The 21,837-nt window shown below is 47.5% G+C and overlaps 1 long non-coding RNA gene and 1 pseudogene across 1 annotated transcript; both read right to left on the bottom strand.

Moving 5' to 3' along the window:
* The window catches only part of LOC129783323 (ankyrin repeat domain-containing protein 26-like), a 60,437-nt pseudogene extending 50,539 nt beyond the window's left edge, over positions 1–9,898 (bottom strand).
* A 7,038-nt stretch (positions 9,899–16,936) lies between these two features.
* On the bottom strand, positions 16,937–21,419 carry LOC129783332 (uncharacterized). The gene is made up of 3 exons (XR_008745244.1): positions 21,257–21,419; positions 19,791–19,988; positions 16,937–17,183 (listed from the first exon to the last, which is right to left on the bottom strand). It is a non-coding gene; the product is annotated as an uncharacterized LOC129783332 (long non-coding RNA).
* Positions 21,420–21,837: the final 418 nt, after the last annotated feature.

Genomic DNA, 21,837 nt, shown 5'->3' with positions numbered 1-21,837 from the left:
GCGAGCAACCCCTACAGGGACTTACTGTGTTTACAGATGGATCAGGCAAATCACATAAATCTGTTCTCCTGTGGTGGGATGATCACAAAAAACAATGGAACTCTGACATAGAGACGGTCTCCGGTTCATCTCAAATAGTAGAATTAAATGCAGTTGTTCGTGTTTTCCGAAAATGGAATGTACCAATCAATCTTGTCACTGATTCAGCTTATGTTGCAGGAATTGTTACACGAGCAGAAGCTTCAGTGCTACGGAATGTTTCACATTTACAACTCTTTACCCTGTTACAAGAACTTGTCTTCCTTTTAGACACCCGATCTACGCCTTATTTTGTTATGCATATTAGGTCTCACACCTCACTACCTGGTTTTTTTGCAGAAGGCAATCGACAAGCTGATCTATTGACGTTACCAGTTCAAGTACTGCCAGACCGTATCGCACAAGCTAAACTAAGTCATTCCTTTTTCCATCAAAATGCTGGAGCTCTTAAGTGACAATTTAACCTTACTTCTCAACAAGCAGCAAATATTATTGCTGTCTGTCCCGATTGTCAAAAACATTCTTTTCCATCAATTGCTGCAGGAATTAACCCTAGAGGATTACAGAGCCTAGAATTATGGCAAACAGATGTCACACATTATTCTGAATTTGGTAACCTTAAATATATCCACTCTTCTATTGATACATTTTCAGGTGCCTTGTTTGCTTCTTGTCATACAGGAGAAAAGGCACGAGATGTTCGTAGACATCTCATGCGTGCTTTTGTTACTTTGGGTATTCCCTCAAAAATAAAAACAGATAATGGTCCAGCTTATGTTTCAACAACTATAAAAGCTTTTCTTACCTTATGGGGTATATCTCATGTCACTGGAATTCCTCATTCCCCCACTGGTCAATCTCTCATTGAACGGTCTCATCAGTCTCTAAAACGTCTATTACAACAACAAAAAGGGGGAATAGGAGTTGCTACTCCTGATGAACGATTACAGAAAGCCTTATATGTTTTTAACTTTTTGAATTGTTCTTTATTAGACAGTAATCCCCCAATAATCCGACATTTCAACGCAAATGCTTCACTCGAGATGCGAGTTAAAGCTCCAGTATTGGTCCGTGATCCAGAAACGGGTAAGATAATGGGGCCTTATCCCCTTGTCACGTGGGGCAGAGGCTATGCTTGTGTTTCCACAGAGGGAGGTCCCCGATGGATCCCAGCAAAGAACGTGCGACCATTCCGTGAACCTTTATCACAAACTTCGTCCAAAGATTCTGAACAGCGTTTAGAAGAACCTCTCACAAAAGAAGCGGAGCCTGAAGACTCAAGTATTTTAAATGAATAGTTGCTATACGCGTGAGTGTCGCGAAGTACTCCTTAGGGAAATTTTTTGTAATCTGTGTGAACATTGTGACCCTTGGGTGCTATGTGTATGTTATACCTGTGGAAAGGCGTGGTGGCGTCGTAAAAAGCTTGCAAGTCGCTGGTGTGGAAGTTGTCTAAACGAACAGTTTTTATTAACTAGACTCTTGTTTGTAGCAGGGCATGAACCTTTAAATAGCAACCAATATCCTCACTATCGAACTTGTTGGGTGAAACTAGTAATCGAACAGGCAAAGATAATATTGGTTGGCAGTATTGAATGTAGTAAAACTAATTTAGTACCTGTTATCTGGCAAGTCTCAAAAGAAGACTGGGAACGTACAAAGCAAAAGTGTGAAAGGCGGTTTGCCTGGAAAAAGAAAACCAGGCGGCGGGACCAATCTTTTAAAAAAGAAAAATGAAAATGATTAGGAGTAGCTTTGGCATGAAGTGCCTCTTAACAGGAATCATTACTTCTATCCTCGTTAGTAGCACGAAAGCTTGGGAAACCCTCAAGCACATAGAGGATAGAAAAAATCTATGGGTCACCTGGGCAGAGAAAATCAATCAGAGTAGCCTTTGTCTCTCGATGGCTACTCCTTCTGACCCTTTTAGAACGTGTTTATTAGGAATCCCTATTAACATGAGCCTAGTAAACAACTCTACTATAACCCTTGACCCTTCTGTTGTCACATGTGGTCTCCGGTTAATTGGTAGGGAACCTCCGTGTTGTGACAAAAATAATATTACCTTTAACGCTTCTTCCCCCTTTATGTCATGTAATAGCTCTTTGTGTACCACAGCTAGGGAAATACAGGAGTTTAACCTTTTAGGCTCTGCCCCCTCAGATCAATGTTTTTGGTTTAATTCTCACATTAGTCAAGATGATCCCGTTGATGTCACATCATATAGGCCATACAACGTAACAGCATACTGTCAAAAAAATGTTAGCCTCACAGTAGTTACATCCAAAGCAGGACGACTACCAGAAGGAATGTTTTTAATTTGTGGAGATTGAGCTTGGCAGGGAATCCCTCGAAGTGCTAAGGGAGGGCCTTGTTATGTTGGCCGTTTAACGCTATTTACACCAAGCATTACTAATATCTTTCAAGCCAACCACACCCGCAGGAAAAGAGCTCTTGTAGAATTAGGTAATGATTGTAAGGACAATGTAGAACTTTGGAATCCTCCTGAAGTTATTTTAGCTAGTATATTTGCCCCCGGGATAGCTACATCACAGGCACTAACACAACTAAGGAAATTAGCATGTTGGACCGGAAAACAGGTTAATATAACGACAAACGTTTTATCTGAATTAGCCAGTGATGTCCAAGGAATAAGACATGCCTTACTACAAAATCGCGCCGCAATCGATTTTTTACTTTTAGCACAAGGGCACGGATGTGAAGAGTTTGAAGGAATGTGTTGTATGAACCTTTCTGATCACTCCCAATCAATACACAAACAACTCTCTGTTTTGAAAAATAATATGAAAAATCTTCAAGAAAATAGTGATCCTTTTACAGATTGGTTATCTTCATTGGGTTTGTCTGGATGGTGGATTACAATTTTAGAAAAAATAGCTGTTGTAATAATAATAGTGTTGTTGTTAATTTTGTTTTTGCCATGTATTATGCAATGCTTACAGAAGCTGGTAGCTAACTCTGTGAAACGAGTTTTTATGGTGCAACAAGAAGGGGGAAATGAAGGGAATGATTTGTTTAATCCTGGAAGAACCCCCAGTGAAACTCACCTAATTGAAGGAGGCCTGTGGGAACTCATGAAGAACGGACCACGGGAGAAAGAACATAACGCAATACAACTAGTGGGGGTTTAGGCCACAAGGGCGTTGCGACCCTGAAACCTGTGGTTATGCAGTAGCAGGATGAAGATCCGGTTAGAACCGATACTTTTAGCAAGCATGAAACTGAGGCGTGCAGTGGAAAAGTACCAAAGCAGAACTTGTAACCCTAAGAAACGAAGTGAACAGGGTAAGAAAGAACAGCAAATAAGGAACTTAGCTTTTGCAATATGTAATCACTTTTGTAATATGTAACCAATGAGCTTTGTGCACGATTATCTTAGAATATGTATGCAGCCTTATAAAAGAAGCATGTTAAGAACAATAAAACAGATCTGATTTCCACCTGACCAGGTCTCCTTCTCTCAATCGCAGCAACATACTTGCTTATACAGTTTAATAGAACAGTTAACAGCCACTTATCCACCCTACACGTATTCATAGCCGTAGGAATTCATATGCTTGTATGCATTCACCGAGAGTAATACACACAGAACTTACTGCACGGCTACTACCTACTTCAATATTCAGTACAGTCATGTTCACTCTAGAGGTGCATATCCACACCTACGAAGCCATTAGCTCCAGCTCGGCACAGTATTTTCAGCCTAGCTGTTAAGCACACATAACCACCTTAGAGAAGGGACACGCACAGGTACAAAGCTATCCATAAGAGGGGTGAAACTGCTTAAGACTTTAACAAAAGGGATATGTTAGATCTCTGAAAGAAAAGGCTGGTAGTTCCTGCTCATTGTAGTGGAAGTCAGTAAGGGCAATGGTGCTGGTCTGAGGAGAGGACCGACATGCATTTCAGTTTGCCACGTTCTACCTCTGGGTAACTGTAGGATGCAGACATGTTTTAGAGTTTGTATTGGGCAGGTGCAAGTTTAGCATCAAAACTTGACATCTAACAGACCATTCGGGGCGGAAATTTTCTTCAACATCCAGATTAATACTAGACACAGGGAACGATACGTATCAGAAGACGTCACTGAGCACAGCTTCAGGACAGCTTTCAACACACCATTAAACCTTGCTGCTATTACCAAAACCATTCAAAAGCCACACTGACAACTGACAACCTATTCTAACAATAAAGTCAAAAATTTACCTAGAATATCCATGAGTAACAGCATAATCCTCAGCTGTCCATCCGTTAGTGTCTTTATGGAAAAGATCAGCACCATATCCAAGAAGAACTTTTATTAAATTAAGCTGTCCACCAGATGCTGCAGTCATAAGTGGGGTTCTGAAACACCAAAAATATGTTACGAAGTAGATCATTTGACACAGACACTGTAATTATTTTTATTCCTGTTTGCTCTCAAAAACTACTGTCCTCATTACTGAATGAGCAAAAGAAAAAGCAGTTTTCATTAAATATTAAGAGCAACCATAAAATGCAAGAGGGAGTCAAAACAACCAAACCTTCAATCTTCAGACAAAGCTTCCACATAGACAACGCTCACGTACAAACTACGCCACTATGCAGGAGATGTTTTTTTCAAATCGAGGCAGTGCTGCTGAGCTAACAGCATGTTTCCTGCCAGAAGGGACACCACAGGCAATGCCTTCTTGTAATCCTCAACGAGGAAAGCACCCACTGAGGTATGACAACAGCCAAGCGCAGATGTGCTTTCACAAGCCACACAGAAATAGCTGCTATGTGGCTCCCCGGTTTTTTTTTTTCAGAGCTCACTCTCATGCCTCTGATTAATCCAACCTAAAGAATACTAAAGAGACCCATGCAGAGTTTTGACAAACCACTCACCTTTCACAGTGATCTCGAGCATGCACATCAGCTCCTTTCTGCAGAAGAAACTCTGCTATATCTTCATGATGTTCAGAGATAGCAAGAATAAGCGGAGTGTTTCCCTCCTGAAAGGGCAGATAAATAAATTTAAAAATAAAAGTAAAAAAATAAAAAACCCTACAAGAGAAATACTAATACAACTTTTTGAAAGAACTTCTTCAACAAATACAAAAATTTACCTTATTCCGAGCATCAATATTGGCATTATGCTCAAGTAACAGCCCCGCTACGGTTGTATTAGGAGATCGGACAGCAAGGTGAAGGGCAGTGTTGCCGTCAGCATCCGCCAGATGGGGGTTGGCACCGTGCTCTAGCAGAATAGCTACACATTCTTCTTGCTGGCACTGTACTGCCTGGGAACAACACGCAAAAAAGGAAGAACTGCCAGCACTCTGTTACAATTGCCCCGGCTTCCCAATGCTGGAAAATAAGAGCACCTTCAAAGCTGAGCTAACATATGCCTATTCCACGCTGATTACCAGATGCATGCTTCTATGCAGAGCTGTGTAAAGAATCCTTCCAGCCACCTCTCATTTAATGCACAGTTGACAAGCCCCACTTGAAAGAGCATGACATATTCCACATACCTTCATCAGTGGCGATCTGTTATCACTGTCAGTAAGATTTAGCTTACACTTGTTTTCTACGAGATATGTAACAACATGCACATGGCCATTCGCAGAAGCAAGATGCAGCGGTGTCCTAAAAATTAAACATATTAAATTAGCACAGACAACTAGAGAAATAATTTCAGTCTCTGATAAATTGATATGACCACAAGTTTCACTTTGCACAAAGCAAGCTTAAGAAACGATTTCTCATTCTGTTACCAGTAACAGCAGTTGTGCACCAAACACCCGAGACTGGCCAGCAAAACCCCTCCGCAGCATCTGCTTAGTAAGGTGCCATTTCCTTCACTCTAGAACTTAATCTGCACAGATTCCCGTGCCCAGGTGGTGGTCACTGCCTCCAGCAGGACTACACCTGTGACACAGCAAAAAAGACCAAAGCTTGGGAATCTGAGAACTATGGCAAGCAACCCTCTAAGTTCTATAATTATTCATGTGCCAGAAGTATCAGAGATGTAGATGGGCTTTATATAAAGAGTATCAGCGTTTCCCTGCACTTTGAGGATTTCTGCTTTTTCTCTAGCCTGCTTACTACTGCAACAAAACCAAGTACTCACTTGCACCAAAGTGCCCCCCATCACATGCAGCAAACCAGACAGCAGAACACTGTAATCCTGAGTACAGGAAAGTAATACCTGATCCTTCAGATATGTATAACTATGATAGTCATAATAAGCCTACTACAGAGGAAGTCCTCTCCAGGGACGGAATACTGTGTTTCCATAATACACGACCAGCATAAGAAAATGAAACTCTTTTCTTCAAGTTAAAGCCTTGCCAGAGGAAAAAAAAAAAAAAAACCACAAAAAACCACCCCAAAAAACCCCTCCTTCAAACCACAGATCATCTTAGGTCTGATGTCAATTAACCAGCCTACTTATACTGAAAGAAATTGCCCAGAAAGTCCTTGCATGTGTTTCCCCCTAAACCAGAGGCACAAATCAGCACAAGCTTCACTCTGTGCAGAAGCAAAGCACCTGCTGCTCTGCAGGACACCTGTCCCAACAGAGCAGAAGACAAGCTAGAAAACAGCTGGGACCTTCCTCCCTTGAAGGTGATGCAGTAACAATCCCACAGTTCCTCAAGAACTGAGGGGAACACCAGCACTGGTTCTGAACCACATCGCTGCAGGTAGGTCCTTCTCTGTATTTAGGAAAGCTCAGCTAGCCTTGCAATTGTTTGGGTACCTTGCTGAGACAGGAGCACAACAGCTCCCTGGCTAAGGGGGAATGGAAAGGGAGAGGTACACAAATGCAGTGGCAGGTGATGCAGAAACACAGTAATCTGTAACACAGATACTTGCTACAGGGCAGCTGACATCCTCCTCCACTGCAACAAAGATGAGGATGAGAGAAATACAGAAAACTTCAAAGAATTTGTAATGTCTTGCTACAGACAGGGAACAGACTGGAGCACTGACAGAGGAGTAGCTCAAGAGCAACTACCACCACTTTTTGAGAAATTTCCATGGAAACATGCGGGATTCTTCATCTCTGAAGAAATGACTGACTGAGATTATCTGAAAGCTAACCAGGACCGGTTATGAAGGAGTCCACAACCATCTGAAAGCTGCTACTACCAACCGCCAGGAAGCATGACAGACGTGAAGTAGTCACTATCAGCTCTGCAAACAGAAAAGCCTTCAGAAAACTTGTGGACTTGCTGCTGTCCTCCTCATCCAAGCCTCTCAGTCCGTCAACAGGAGACGGCTCTGCTTGGAGCAAGGCCTGCTGTGCTCCACAGAAGATCCACTTCAGGGAACAGGCTGGCAGAGAACACCAGGGCTCAGGGTTGCCTGTCCCTGCAAGAGGCCTCCAGTAACACCGAAGTTCTTCTGCCACCCAGCCCTGGGGACACTGCCCAGATTCTGTTCCTGCTCCTGCAATGCTACGCTGATCACCTACAGAGTAGAGGAGAACTGCTGATGCCTGAGCAGCCACGAAACAACCCCACTGGGAAACAGCAGGTTGGCAGTACACACTTTGAATGGCCCTTGAGCCGACAACCCAGCAGCTACAAGCCAAGCAATGAAAGCGCTGGAGTTCAGTCTGACAGGCAGCTGACAGGGTCAATCTCCCTTAGCGATGAGCTCTGACCCAGGATCCATGACTAGCCGGCATTGTGCCTGCAGTGCTTCCAACTCTGTGCTGACTTTTGCCCGTCTCTGTCAGTGAGGCTGAAGGTTTTGCTAGACCACCTCTGAAAGCTGCCTGCTCCTAACTGATGCTGTATCAGGCACACTTTCGGGAGGTCTTATGGGCTACAGGACCCACTTTATGGAAGGAACCTGTTGGTGTGATCCTTGCCATGCTCCTGGTGCAGGATTTTGCTTTTGGAAATCCTGAGCAGCAAAACTGAGATATTCATACAACCAACGCACACATTGTTGCCGTTACTTTGCATTATTTCCTACTCTTCACCTCTATTTCCAATGATACCAAGTCTTCCAACACGAAGCCCTGAAACGCAACTGCATCTGGTGGTCACTCACAACACACATCACACCCACAAGCACTAAGAGGGCACAGGTGGCCTTGCAACCCTCATGGCTGGTACAGAGGGCAGTGGCTGCAGCAAGTAGGCAGGCTCTGGCCACCGAATTGCTCTCAGCCTCGCTTTTCAGCACTGGGCATTATCACGGCAAAACCACCACCGTGCTCATCATAGTATGCTGCCTTTTCTTTCTTCCCTCCCTCTCCCCCCCCCGCCCCCGGCTTGTTTTTTTACAGTTTGTGACTGTATTTGTCCTCTTATAACACTGATAATTGCCTGGCACACAGAAGGAAACCCTTCAGAGGAAAAAAAGCTTTCTAGACAAGATGAACTTGAAACGCAAAAACTAGCGAAAATTCATACCAGGGTCTGCTAAGAGCTGGTGACTGACTGCTGACTGAATCAGAAAGCAGTAAGAAGAAAGAGAGAAAGGTTCCAAACTATTTCCATAAATGCCATCGGGCACCTTGACTCTGGCAGCTGAATTATGCACAAAAGTGCACTCAAGCCACCTTAAATGGCACCCCCCACCTCCAGCTGCATAAACAAATACTGGCTGGCAACACTCAGGCACACAGCCCACATGCTGACTGACTGCACTCTTCATTGCCTTCCTACAAATCTAGACAGTTTCAGGTGTTTTCAGGGCAATAAGCTAGCTGGCTGGCAAAAGTCCAGTCTTCAGAAAAGACAGCCCAGGATGCTGAAGTACTCTGATTAAACCAGCATCTCCTCTGAATGTCATGGATGTTTTGACTCAGTCTTTTCAGAAAAGGCATTAACAGCTCGACACATCCAAGACCCAAAAACCTCAGCTGATTCCCTTATGCTTACGGTGGACCATGAGGAGCTATGCTGCAGCCCAGGGCTTCTCCCTAAGATATAACTGCCAAGTACTTGCTGTGCTTGACTCAAAAGCACACATCCTACCACCTGCCAGAAGCAGCAGCTTCCTCTGCATGGCACTGCCCAGATCTTCCAAACCAAGGCACTAATTAGCTGTACCAAGGCCACAGAGCAAACAGCAAAGTAACTGCCACCTAAAATCAGACTGATGTTGCTTTGGCTGCAACACCACAGTCACAAAAGGCACATCAGGCAACCGTCCACACAGCACCAATACACAGCACACTTACCCTTTCCTAAACACAGCGCTTACCCCTCTTTTACTCCCAGCTGAGGCAGTGCAGCTTGCTCAGCTCAACTACTAACCCCGCACGCCGAGGCCTCCGAGGTGCATGCACTCTGCCTTCCAAGCCTGCCTGGAGAATGGCCCTGAGGCTCCTTCTGCAACCCCCCTGGCCAGGCTGCTGCCGGCCCCCTGCCGCTCCTGCGCCCCCAGGCAAGGCAGCACCCCCGGGAACGAGGGCACGGAGGGGGCCGGGGCAAGACGGGGGATGCTCGGCCGACTCCAAGGGCTCCTGGCAGCACAGGCCTGGCTCCCCGCCCAGGCTGAGGCTCCCCGCAGCGATGCTGCCGTTCGCTCCCAGCGCCCTTGAGCTGCCGGCGGCTGCAGCTGCACCTGCGGGTCCCGGCGCTGCCCGCAACCCCCCCCGCACCCCGCCCCAGCACCGCCCGGCGCTGCTGCCCCCCGCCGCTTACCGCTCCGCCATGTCCCGCTCGTCGATGCCGCATTTCTTCAGTCTCTGCCGCACCTGACCCAGGTCGCCACGGGCGGCCGCACGGTGCAGCTTGCCCAGCTCCTGCAGCCGGAGCTCGTAGGCACCGGTGGGGAAGGGCTTGGCGGCGCTGCCGGCCGCTGCCGGCCGCCCCTTCTTCTTCCTCCCGAACCCGAAAAACCTCTTCATCCCGCGGCACGGTCCCGCCTCAGGGAAGAGATGGCGGGAGGCACGCGGCGGGCTGCGGCAGGCCCCGGGCAGGGCCGGGGGATGGGGGGGTCCCGGGCAGGGCCGGGGGGTCGGGGGGCCCGGGGCTGGGCATCGGGGGGTCGGGGGGCCCCCGGGGCAGGGGCATCGGGGGGCCCGGCGCTGGGCATCGGGGGGTCGGGGGGCCCCCGGGGCAGGGGGCCGGGGGATCGGGGGGCCCGGGCAGGGCATCGGGGCTCTCGGGGCAGGGCATCGGGGGATCGGAGGGCCCCCGGGGCAGGGGGATCGGGGGGGCCCCCGGGGCAGGGGGATCGGGGGGGCCCCCGGGGCAGGGACGGGGGGTCGGGGCCCCGGGCAGCGGCCCGGTACGGCTGTCTACGGAGCGAACCACCAGAGGGCGGGAAGCCGAGCGCACAGGCTGCTCCTCAGCGCGGCAGCGGCGGACAGCGCCTCCCTCAGCGGCGAGCGCGGCGGTTTAAACGGCCGGCGGGCTCTGCTGGCGGGGGCGGGGTCTGCTCCGGCGCGTGTCCCGCGCGAGTGACGTCACTTCCTGCCCCGCGGTGCCCGGCGGCTCCTGCGCGGTGCCCGGCCGCGGCGCTGCCGAGCGGGGCCGGGGGCAGCGAGAGGCGCGGCGGGTGGCGGCGGCGCTGCGCCCCCCGCAGAGCACTCGGGCCGCTGCCGGGAAGCCCGGGGGGTGCCGGCGTACCGGGCAGCAGCAGCTCCCCGCTGGCCCCGGCGGGGCCCGCGCTGCGAGCTCGCGGGGCGGCTCGGGCGAGTCGGTTTTAAAAGCAAATGGCTCAAACTGGGAAAGCGCTTGTCGTTCAGGGCAAGGGCATCTCGTCGGGGAGTTATGGCCAATACAGTTCTCCGACAAGTCTTAGGGTTAAGTCTTAAATTTAAGACCTAGGGTGAATTCTTAGGGTTAAAATCTTTAAGTCTCAGGGTTAAGTCTTAGGGTTAAGTTTTAAAGTGAAGTCTAAACGTTCAGTATCAGGGTTATGTCTTTGGGTTAAGTCTTAGGGTGAAGTCTTAAATTTAAGTCCTAGGGTTAAAGTCTTAGGGATAAGCCTTATAAGGTTAAGTCTCAGGGTTAAGTCTTAAATTTAAGTTTTAGTGTTAAAGTTTTAAGGTTAAGTTTCAGGGTTAAAGTCCTAGGGTTACTTCTTAAGGCTAAGTCTTAGGGTTGAGTCTTTCTTAGGGTTGAGTCTTAGGGTTTATTTTAAAGGTGAAGTCTCGGGGTGAAGTCTCGGGGTTCAGTTTTAAGGTTAAGTCTTAGGGTTAAGTTTTAAGGTTAAGTCTTAAATTTAAGACCTAGGGTCAATTCTTAGTGTTAAAAACTTTAAGTTTCAGCTTTACTTCTTAAGTTTAAGTCTCAGGGGTCTTAAGGTTAAGTCTTAAGGTAGGATTAAGTCTAAGGGTTAAGCCTTAGGGTAACAGTCCTCAAATGCATGAAGAACACGAGAACGGTGGTGCTGGGTCAATGGGTCTGTGCTTTCCTCTAGTGCTCTCCTTGCTACCACCTAGCACTCAGCTGGCAAGTTCATGGCCACAGCCAGGACCAGCCCAGCCTCTTGTTTTCCAGGGAGCCGATCACCACACATATGGGAAACAGACAGTAGACAAGACATAGTTCTTCATATCCTTTCCGTTGTTTTGCTAGAGAATCTAAAGTTTGATATACCTTCTTTTGTTTATATTTACATTGGCACTTCAGTGGGTCCAGACTAAATGGCAACTCTCTACCTGACTGCTCCAAAAATTGGTTTGAGCCCTCGGTTAGTAACCAGCCGTTGGTTAACTTTGTCTTTGAAATACAGCAACCTATGGTGGAATAGGAAACTGAGACAGTTAGGGACATCGGTTGTATTTACTCGAAGGAGGTGAAAAATTTTCTAGGGAAATTTTTCAATAGTGTTAGCATAAAAATCCTGTATGTGGCACATGAGCGACTGCTCTAGGCAAATGGCTTTTTAGAATAAGAAGCCATCCCTGCCTTAAGTGACACATCTAGAAAAATGTGTCACTATGTGAATAATAAGCTCACACAGCAAAGCTGCAGCTACCTGATAGCACAGTATTTTTCCTGGTTTGGAGGATTTTTTTATTCATCTAAAACTTTCCAACGGTCGTCACTGCTAGTTTACTCCCTGTATGACAAATAAGTAGTAAATGAAGGTGTTTTCATACAATGGAACAATCTGTCTGTTTGCATATTTTTAACAGCTGTTGCAAAGATATACTTGAAACCCTGAAGAGCTTTTGCTTTTTATACTACTGAAAACCACGCTACACAGCTTTTTGCAAATTTCCAGTTTGGAGAATCGCACAGTAATTGTTGGTTTGTTTCCATGAAAGAAAAAAACCCAACACATCTTCCTTTAGAGGCAATATTTTGCTGCAGATTTTAGATCTATCTTTTCTATTTCATCTACCTCTTCTCCAGCTCAGAAAGGTCTACTTCTTTAGAAATTCTTTTCGTTTGATATGTTAGAACATCTCTGTGTATTAGTGAAAAAGGAACTGGACCTGCCCTTTGTCTCACTAAATTCTCATTTCCATAATACATGCAGTTTTCCTTTCCTTATTAAAGAAAATTACCAAATCCCATACAGCTGCCTGGGATCATGGATCAATCTGAATATGCGTGGCCCAGAATTACTTTTTGCAACTGATCTAAAATTCTGTGCCAAATTCGATCATAACCCAGGAATGGAAATAATAGGGATGGCGTACTTTGCATATCTTCTCTGCAGGTTGTTATGACCCACTGCAAGTAAATAAGAAAAAATACACGCAGTGGACATTTCTAAACAAACCTCTGACATCTGAAGAAGTCATTTTGATATCAGATTTATTCTCACCATACTTTCTGCATGGAAGACCAGAAGAATCTATGCTTTTAATACAATTTGTGCAGGAAAGCATTGGCAAAAATACTAGAGTACTTGTTACGTTTGTTCCTACATCAAACATGCTGAGGTGAGGCTTAAAAGCCCACCAGTGAATTCACATTTGCCGCAGTGCTGTTAGTAAAAGCTGTAATTATCCGTATTTTTTTGAGAATGCTTAAAATGAAAACACAACCTAACTCTCAGTTATAGAACAGTGTAGCACAGCAAAGATGTTATCATCTAATTTTTTCATTATAAGATGTGGGTGCATAACCAAGAAGAACACTAACAATTATTTCTTAGTAAACCTTTGCAGCATAAAACCATTTAGTGGGGCAGTGCAAATCAGAACATACTCTGCCTTTAACACGAAAGAACACTTCTGCTGTATAGGTAGACAAAAAAATTGACTTAGTGGGATATTTTCATTCTCCCAGTGCTGTTTCCTCTCCTTTCGTTGTCAGTAACCTAGCTACCCAGTGATTTTTGTGGGACACTAGGGTTAGCATAGATGTTAGGTTACCTTTAGATGCTTTACATGTTAGAGATGCATTCCTCGTGATTCTGCTCCACGCACAAGAAAAAGCCCGGTTTGCTTTTGCCTGGAGCGGGACTCAGTATGTTTTCAAACAGTTTTCTGCAAGGATACAAACACTGCCCCGCTATCGCTCACAATGCTCTGGCCACAGCCTTAGCACAGATCACCATTCCACCTGGCCTCACAGTGTATCGATACATTGATGGCATCCTCAGCGGGGCAGAAGGGCCACAAAGCATTACAGATGCAATGAAAAACATTTGGGCAACACTAATCAAGTTGGGACTGGAAGTCCCAGAGTCAAAGTGCCAAGGGTCAGCACGAGAAGTTAAATCCCAAGAAGTCTGGCGGGTTGCAGGAGCTGCCTCTCTTCCACCAGACTCACTAGAAAAGAAAGAATCTGGGCACAGTCCATCCAGTACGCTGGAACTACAAGAAGTTCAAGGGACTGTGAAGTACTGGCGTAACCATATTCCTGCCTTTTCTGCCATTGCTTGTCCCTGGTAGAATTTGTTATAAAAGGGAAAATCATGGCAGTGGACATCTCATCAGCTCTGTGGTACCGTCCAGTTCCCCTTCCTGCAGGAGCATAACAGAGCCTGGCCGCGGGGTCTCCACTCCGCTCCAGCCTCCGTTACTCCTGTCAGCACGTGCTGAGGTTGCAGGCTGCGTTGCTTAGGGAGCCGTGGCAACACACATTTAGGATGGTGAATGCCGGCCATCCTGAAAGCGACAGCTGTCTTTTACCCTAAAAAGCTTCCTGTAATACTATGCTTCTCTGAGGTCCCAGGTTTCTCGAATTGCCCCCACCCCAAAGCAATTTCCCCACAGGGTCCCTAAGCAAGGCAGTGGCTCTCTCAAACTCCCTCCCAGCCCTGCCCTGGCTGAAAGAAGGCAGAAAGAAGCCTTCAAATGAGGGAAGTTCTGGCTGCAAGAGAACACAAGCTGATCAGGTCTTGGGATCCACTGACATCAACAGAAAATGAATTTAAAATAGGACAGAGATAACTGTGGCAGTGGGAGATGGTGACCTCTAACTGAAATAGTTCTGCCCCAAAGAGGCCAAAATCCCGCTTGGGGAGCACGCGTAGTCCGTAAAACACTTCAGCAGTGCTACTGAGGATGCGTACACATTTGCATTAGAAGCCAGAAACCAGTCACCAAACCTGTGTATGACACATGACTATGCAACGTGTGGCGCTCTGAGAAAGGCCCTGAACCCCTTCTCAGTGTTCCAATTGGACCTAAAAACTTTGCATGCACTTTTTAATCGCTGCCCCCAAAGTGATTTCCCCACAGGCTCAGTAAGCAAGGGGGTGGCGGAGTGGCTCTCTCAGACCCCCTGCCAGCCCTGCCCTGGGTGCCGGTGCCTCCGGCCCTGCCCCAGCAGACGTTGCTGTGCTGATGGAGGGGCTCCCTCCCTCTCCACTGCATTTGCAAAGGGAGTGGCTGGCTCACCCTTTGCTGCCCACGCAGCCAGCCCTCACCTTTAGCTGCTGTCATTCCCAGGGGCGCCGGCTCTCTCCCAGCACCCTCACACCTTCTCCCTGCAACACCGCGAGAGAAGCGTTCGCCAGGCACACGGGTGCCGTCACTGCCCTGCGCAGCTGGGCACCCCAGACTGGCACTGCCTGACTGCCTCCCTCACCAAGCACCTCCACCTCCACAGTCTCAAGCTCCATCCCTTTAGACGGAAAGGGGATCACTATTGAGAAGTAACCGTTCCTCATGAGGAACACAGTCTCTTCAGGAGGCAAAATACTTTAACAGCACTTAGAAACAAAGCTGCGGCATTTGGGGGGCCACCTCATCACTACTCCAAACAATGTGACCTTTGTGGAGGAAAACTGAAGAGCTAGAAAGTTTCCAGAGGACAGCAAAACCTGACCTGCTGAGAGCTTAGGACAGTGCACGTCATGTTCTTCTTCACACTTAGTGCACGTTTGACAAGCTGCGAGATGATGGTAAATTACTTCCTTCAGAGAGGACAGCAAGACACTGTTGCCAACTCAGCTTAGTTTTTTTTGGTTTTTTTGGTTTTCTTCTGGTTGGCCAAGCAAAGAAACGGAGGCAGTTTCGAAGTGCACAGAAGCACAGCTGCAGACATAATTCCTGCTGTCACGCAGGCAGCAGGAGTGAACTTCATCCCTTTGGGTCCTTTTGAGAACACCAAGCACCCAGATGGTGCTGAAGGATGTTTTTTTTACATAGGGGACCCTCGGAGAGAATCAGACATGTCCAGTTTTATTCCCTGGGAAAATGCCCTGACACTGTCCTGCCCCTCAGGTGGCGCAGGACAATTAAACGTATTAGTAAGCATGGGCTGATTCCTGGCCCACCATGATTCGAACAGCAGCCCACAAATCCCTCAACTAGTTTTGTTCTGCCGGTACTTATGACAGTTACATTGCTCTGTGTTGTGGGGGGAAGAAGATCACACAGCTTGCCCCTTTGATGCGCAGGGCTGCGTTTCAAAGAACTACGACAAGCCCAGAAGAGCACAGCACAGTACGGCTTACGAATCAAGTAAATATTGCATCACAAACCATAATGCATGTGTCTGTCCGAGAAAACGGGGTTTATGTAGGCACGTGGGAAGTGGGTCTCTTGCTCAAAACCCAGCAAATCCTGTTTAGAAAAGTTCATATACTGAAACGATAAGGCAACATACTTCTGGATTTCTCTCTAAATCCCCACGGAGATGTAATTCCCTCACTGCCATCTGAAATCGTACAGCTTGAGGCACTTTTCATGTAAAGCCAAGAAAGCTCAACTCAGAAGGCAAAGATCCTTCTTAAGGGAACGGATCATCTGTAACTACAAGACACCTTCCTGCCCACTGAAACATAGCAGCAGAGTTAAAAGCAGTTTTTAAATTCCAAGTGGAGACATTCAAAGTTTGAAAAGTACAGGACATTCTCTTCCTAGCACAAAATAATCAACTTTTTCCCACTTCTCTGCAAACCTTAACCCCAGTGCTTTGTATTTTTCACGCTACAGCACAGAAAGCCAGTACCCACAGTTGCACAAGGACTTCCACTGCCAGAGTGCAAAGCATTGAGGAGTCTGGGCTCAGTCTTGGCAGTACAGGAGTGATCCACCTCAAATGCACTGCACAGCCTGCATCTGGGGTATCACAGGTCAATAGTTAATCACTGCTTTTCCTCCCAGTGACAATAAAAAGAGAAAAAAAATAAAATCTCCTTACTTCCACGGCTCTTCTTTACAGGCTAGAGGTTTATGGAAGTGATGACCCATTTCATCCAACATACAAGAAACCTTTTGAACAATTTTCAGAGCTGTCCAAAAACCCCCAGATCTTATACAACAATCAGTCCAAAGAAAGTACAGAGGTCTCTGCGCTACTGGACACATGCAGGAACACTTGTGTTTACTGGACACCATTGTAAAAGGGAAAAGGCATTACACCAGCGTACCAGACCCTTGCCCAAAAGACTTTTCAAACCACCTGTTTGTTGATGCAGTCACTGCACTTCAACCCTTCCACCCATGACAACATCCTCTCAGGGGGCAGACTTGCCTGCCCTTGATTACAGAATCAGCCAGCAGAGTTCATACTGAACCAAGCTAAAAACCGGGCCCAACCTCTACGTTCACGGTTGGGATACACGGCTCCTATCACAGGGCACACACGGCGGTCCCACCTGAGTTACGTATCTGAAGTTGCAATTCCCACGGGTCAAATATTCCTCTTCAGATCTGCCTTGAAACTGAGGGCTCATGGTCAGCGAGAGAAGGGAGTTCCTTGCCTCCTGTGCAGTCAGGTCACGTTCCCCTGCTAAAAGCAGCCTGCTCAGGCCTCCCATTTGTGTACAATCTGTTAAAAGAGTAAAACCAAGTCTGAAGGTTATTCATTTGCTTCCTTAAACATCCTACCATTTGCAGCATCCAGCCCGCAGAAGACGACTTCTGACATAGCAACTTCTCCAAGCAACCTGCTATAAAAGGCAGGTCAACAGAATCACCAACAGCCAGGTCTGTACCCTCGGGGACAGACTTTCAAAGCTCTTTGGAGGATTGCACTGGATCTGCGTGCTTTAGACCCCACTGCATGGATTTACTATTTTACTGGCAAAGGTTTGATGTACCACACGTGAACATCTTCAAAACACCTACTGTAATGATCTCATGCATAAACAGACACAATGATTTTCTAATATCACACAGGAAGAACTCAATGGATGCTCCTACCAAGGCAGTGGCTCCCTTCTGTAGCCACTGAACAAGCAAAAGGATGGATCAGAACAACATTATCAAGCTCTGAAGCAATATTTCTCTCTTCCTTTAGCTGTAATTTAGAGCGTCATTGAGTGCTGAAGAGTGTCAGCCTGACAGCTCTGAAGCATGAAGCGCTTGATCCTCTGTGCCAGAACCGCACTGGCACTGGCCACACAAGCTGCCTGTGTACTCACAGGGTCAGGGTCAGGGTCCAGGTCCGGGTCTTTACTGCCCTGCCACCAAAACATAGAAGTGAGGAAAGTAAAATGGAGATAGAAGTGTTCTTTCTCCGCATAATTGATGCTGGCAGCTTCTTGCCTCCAGCATTCCTGCACCTCAGGAGCTTGGGAAATGACAACAAATATGAAAGTTCCTGAAAATAATTTGCCTGACACACCACAGTGTAGCACTTCCGTATGCCCACACCACACTTCTGGCTCCCAGCTGCTCTCCTGTGCCTCCCTTTAGCTACCTGGGAGGCACCTTTTCCATCTCCTCAGATCTGGCCAGCTGAAGAACACCCAACTCATGGCTCTAACATTCTTCCCCTTCCTCTCAACGTCTTCCTGGTGGTCTCAGCTTTCTGCCCTCTAGATTAGGGGTCTATCATAACAGGACAAGGATAGCACTGGGGTTTTTTTTTTCTGTAAGGAAGCCAAATACTTAAAACTCTTAATTAAAATATAAAAATTAAGAGGAAGGGAATAGCCAAAATGACAGCCAAGTGGAAGTTTCATTTGGTGCTCAAACTACCTGAATACTTATGCTGCAGCTGCAGCCAAGAGCTGGCCCTTAGATGGCTGATCAGGATAAAGCCCCAAATCCTGCCACTAAGGTTTCAAATTACAAAAGAACATCATCTAAGGGAAGGCAAAATGGATAAACACAAACATTGCCGTATGTTTACAGGGCCTTCACAGCACAATGGTTCTCTTATGGCACCGAGAACTTAGCAGTATGAAGAATTACAAAGGTCAAGTGCTATTTATAAGCAACGTACCCTTAAATCAACACTAGTGAGAAAAGAGCCAAGCACTTGACCTGCAGAACGGCAGACGATTCGCGACTTTCTCCACAGCTTCTACTACTGATGAAGCTTATAACTACCTCACCATTTGGGAACGACATCCGTTGCTAGTGTTGCTCTGGGTGGAAACTCAGCAGGTTGGCATGTCCATTCCTTCAGAGCCAGAAGGAATTTGTCATTACAGGAATTCTCATGCCACTGAACTGGCAGCAAGGTACACAAGCCTCTTAATCCCTTGTTATACTTCTACACTTGTGCCATAAAACCATTCTCCACTCTCCATCTCACCACCTCTCCAAGCAGAAAAGTCCCATCTGCCACACACCTGTCACAAACTACACAGGGTATGACACAGGTTTCAAATACATCAGAAAGTATCAAATCAGAAACTTTAAAACATAAAAGAAAAATAAAAAAAGGTGGCAGTGGGACATTATTTTCTACCTTGACTGTTAGGTTCACAAGCTGCTAGTAGTTAACATTAATGGCTCACTATTTCAAGGTCATGATGGCAACAGTTCTGCAATGTGTGGATACCAGAGAGAGAATTCCTGCCTTGCACTAGTTCAGGTGCTCCACCTATACCTCTTCACAGATTTGATTTTTTTTAATTATTTTTTTTTTAAATGCTTGTCAGGGTAGGATCTGCCTACCGAGACCAGATTTTAAGTGAAATTACATTACGCACCTCTTGATTTAAATACAGCAAGATAGCTCCACTGCTACATTCAGCCGCAAGAACGTAAACACCTCCAGCTTCATAGACACCCATACACTATTTTTGTAAGGAACAAATGACTAAACATGGAACAACACTATGAAAAAGCAAAAGAATGCACATAATCAGCATTTCCCTATTTGGACCAAAAAAAGAAAATCTCTAACAGCAGATAAGTCTAAATTAAAAATCAGCCACATCCAGATCCCAAATGGGGGAGGGGTTATTGTATGCCACAGACCTGGACTTGACTGTTGAAGGAAATGACGCACTAAGGAAAATTTGAGGTGGTTCTGCAGAAGTTCCACTACAGCCTTGGCAACTTCACTTGGGACATGAAAGGTACGTGCGCTATAGTATCACCCGCAATAAAGGAAACTAGTCTCGTAGTTTGAGTTCAACACCACATCCGCAAACAAAATGAGGCTGCCACATTTGAGGAACACTGATGAAAACCTCACCTGCCATCCCAAAGTTATGCTATGGCATTTCTTCCCTTTTTGCCATTTTCCTCAGCCTTGGTACATCTTTTGCAGAATCTGAAGCAAGGGCCCATAGCTTTTTCCTGTTTCTAACAGTGAATGTCTGGGTATCACACGTTGGTTTCTTGTGCGGCGCCAATAAGACCCAACACTTGCCTTCATAAATGCATCCGTACACTAGGGAAGAAAAGGAAAATTACCAGTCTTGACATTGTACTGCCCACAGGGCAGCAGAGTGCCCCACTCGTAAGTGGATTTAAGACAGTAAATAACCCTCAAATATCTTGATAAACAAGCACAGTTTAATCATGTCCTTTTAAACTAACCACCAACACAATCTAACAAGAAGACACATTAAGGGAAGCAGAGCTGTAGTTAAAAAAGTGGGGTTTCTCTTTCCTCTCCTGAGGGTTTACCACCCAGAGCAGGCTCAAGTTCTGAACCTGCAAACTGCTCCCCCATGCTTCTATGCTCATTCTGGGAAAGAAAGACGGCTGTTTGAATTCTTTTGCAGGTACAGTCTTTCTTTACTTTTGAGTTGGAATGAAATGAAAAGCTGCCATCAGTCCCACTTATGGCACAGAGACACACCCATGTTCCATGCACATGCCTGCACAGAAACGCATGCAGAGGGAAACCATCCCTTGGGTCTCAAATACAGAAACAGCACTGAAAACCTTGACTTCTGAGAGTCCCTGCAGCGTTCTCCCATGTCAATACACAGCATGCTTGTGGCACGATCACCACCGCATGTGCGTCACTTGCTTTCATTTCCATCTTCATCTCTCACCTGGCACTTGCCACCTCCAGACTGCAGCATGCATAAAAGCAATTCTGTTTACTAGAAGCACAGCACCGTGTGAAACTTCTGCATGAAGTCTGGTATTTAAAGAAATTGCTGTAAAGAACAAAAATCTGCCGGCACCACTGACACACATACACGCTGTGTTTTCTGAACAGGGACAATACATTAAACCTGCAAACTAAGGACTGCGACAACTCGCTCCTTGCCCCTCTTCTTTTGCCCTCAGGCTGGCGCAGGAGCTCCTTTCACCAGAGCAGGCACACCACAGACACAGCCTCACCGAGGGGAAGGGTGGGGAGGGGATAAGGGCAGAGGGGGAAAGGAAAGACCCACAGAAGCAGCTTTGCCACCCACTGCCAAAGCCACAGCCTGCTCATCCTGTCCCCTCGCCCTGCCTGTGCTGGTCTGTGCCTCTGTCCCCCTTCCCGCCCCTCCGCTCCTCTCCCTGTCCCTCTCTCCTGCTGCTGATCCTGCATTCCCTCCGGCACCCCCCTGCCCCTCTGTCTCTGTCCCGCTCCCACCCTTTGCCTGCTCCTCACCAGTCCCTGTCCTTTCTCCATCCCTGCCTAGCCCCTCCCGCTCCCCCTGCCCCTCTGGATGCCTCCTGTCCTTCTCCGGCCACCCCACTGCCTTGACCCACCTCTCCCTGTCGCTCGGTGCCTCTCTCCCCCTCGTCCCTGCCCCACGGGGGCTCCAGGGCCTGGGCCTGTGCTCAAGCAGCCCCGGGCAGTGGCTGTGGGGCCTGCAGGGCAAGGGCTGGGGGCTGGTGTCCCCACAGGGCCCGACTGCAGGGCAGGGGCACCCCAGGGCCTGCTGGGAGAAGGCGTGCCCCGGGGCATGCTGGGAGCTGTAGGCCCGGGGCTGCCACACAGCCAGGTTGTTCCCGGGGCATGCTGGGAGCTGTAGGCCCGGGGCCATCCCACTGCCAGGTTGTTCCCGGGGCATGCTGGGAGCTGCTGTTGCCTACCCTCAGCCTCCTGGCAGCCATGTTGGTCTGGGCAGGCACAGCCTGGGCTGGGCTGTGTCCCAGCTGAGGGGGGCCTGTGGCCGGCCGTGGGGCAAGGGAGGCCCTTAGGCCAGCGCAGGGATGTCTGCTGCCTGCTGGCTGCCTGGGGGTGCGGTGGGGAGGCTCCAACCCCCCGGTGTGCCGGGCCCCCGGAGCAGCTGGAGTCAGGCCCAGCCGGGGCAGCCCTGGGGGTGAGCTGAGAGCTAAGGAGGGAA

The sequence above is a fragment of the Falco peregrinus genome, unplaced genomic scaffold (genome assembly GCF_023634155.1).
Source record: "Falco peregrinus isolate bFalPer1 unplaced genomic scaffold, bFalPer1.pri scaffold_29, whole genome shotgun sequence".
NCBI classification, from domain to species: Eukaryota; Metazoa; Chordata; class Aves; order Falconiformes; family Falconidae; genus Falco; species Falco peregrinus.
This window is presented reverse-complemented; position numbering and strand designations above follow the sequence as displayed.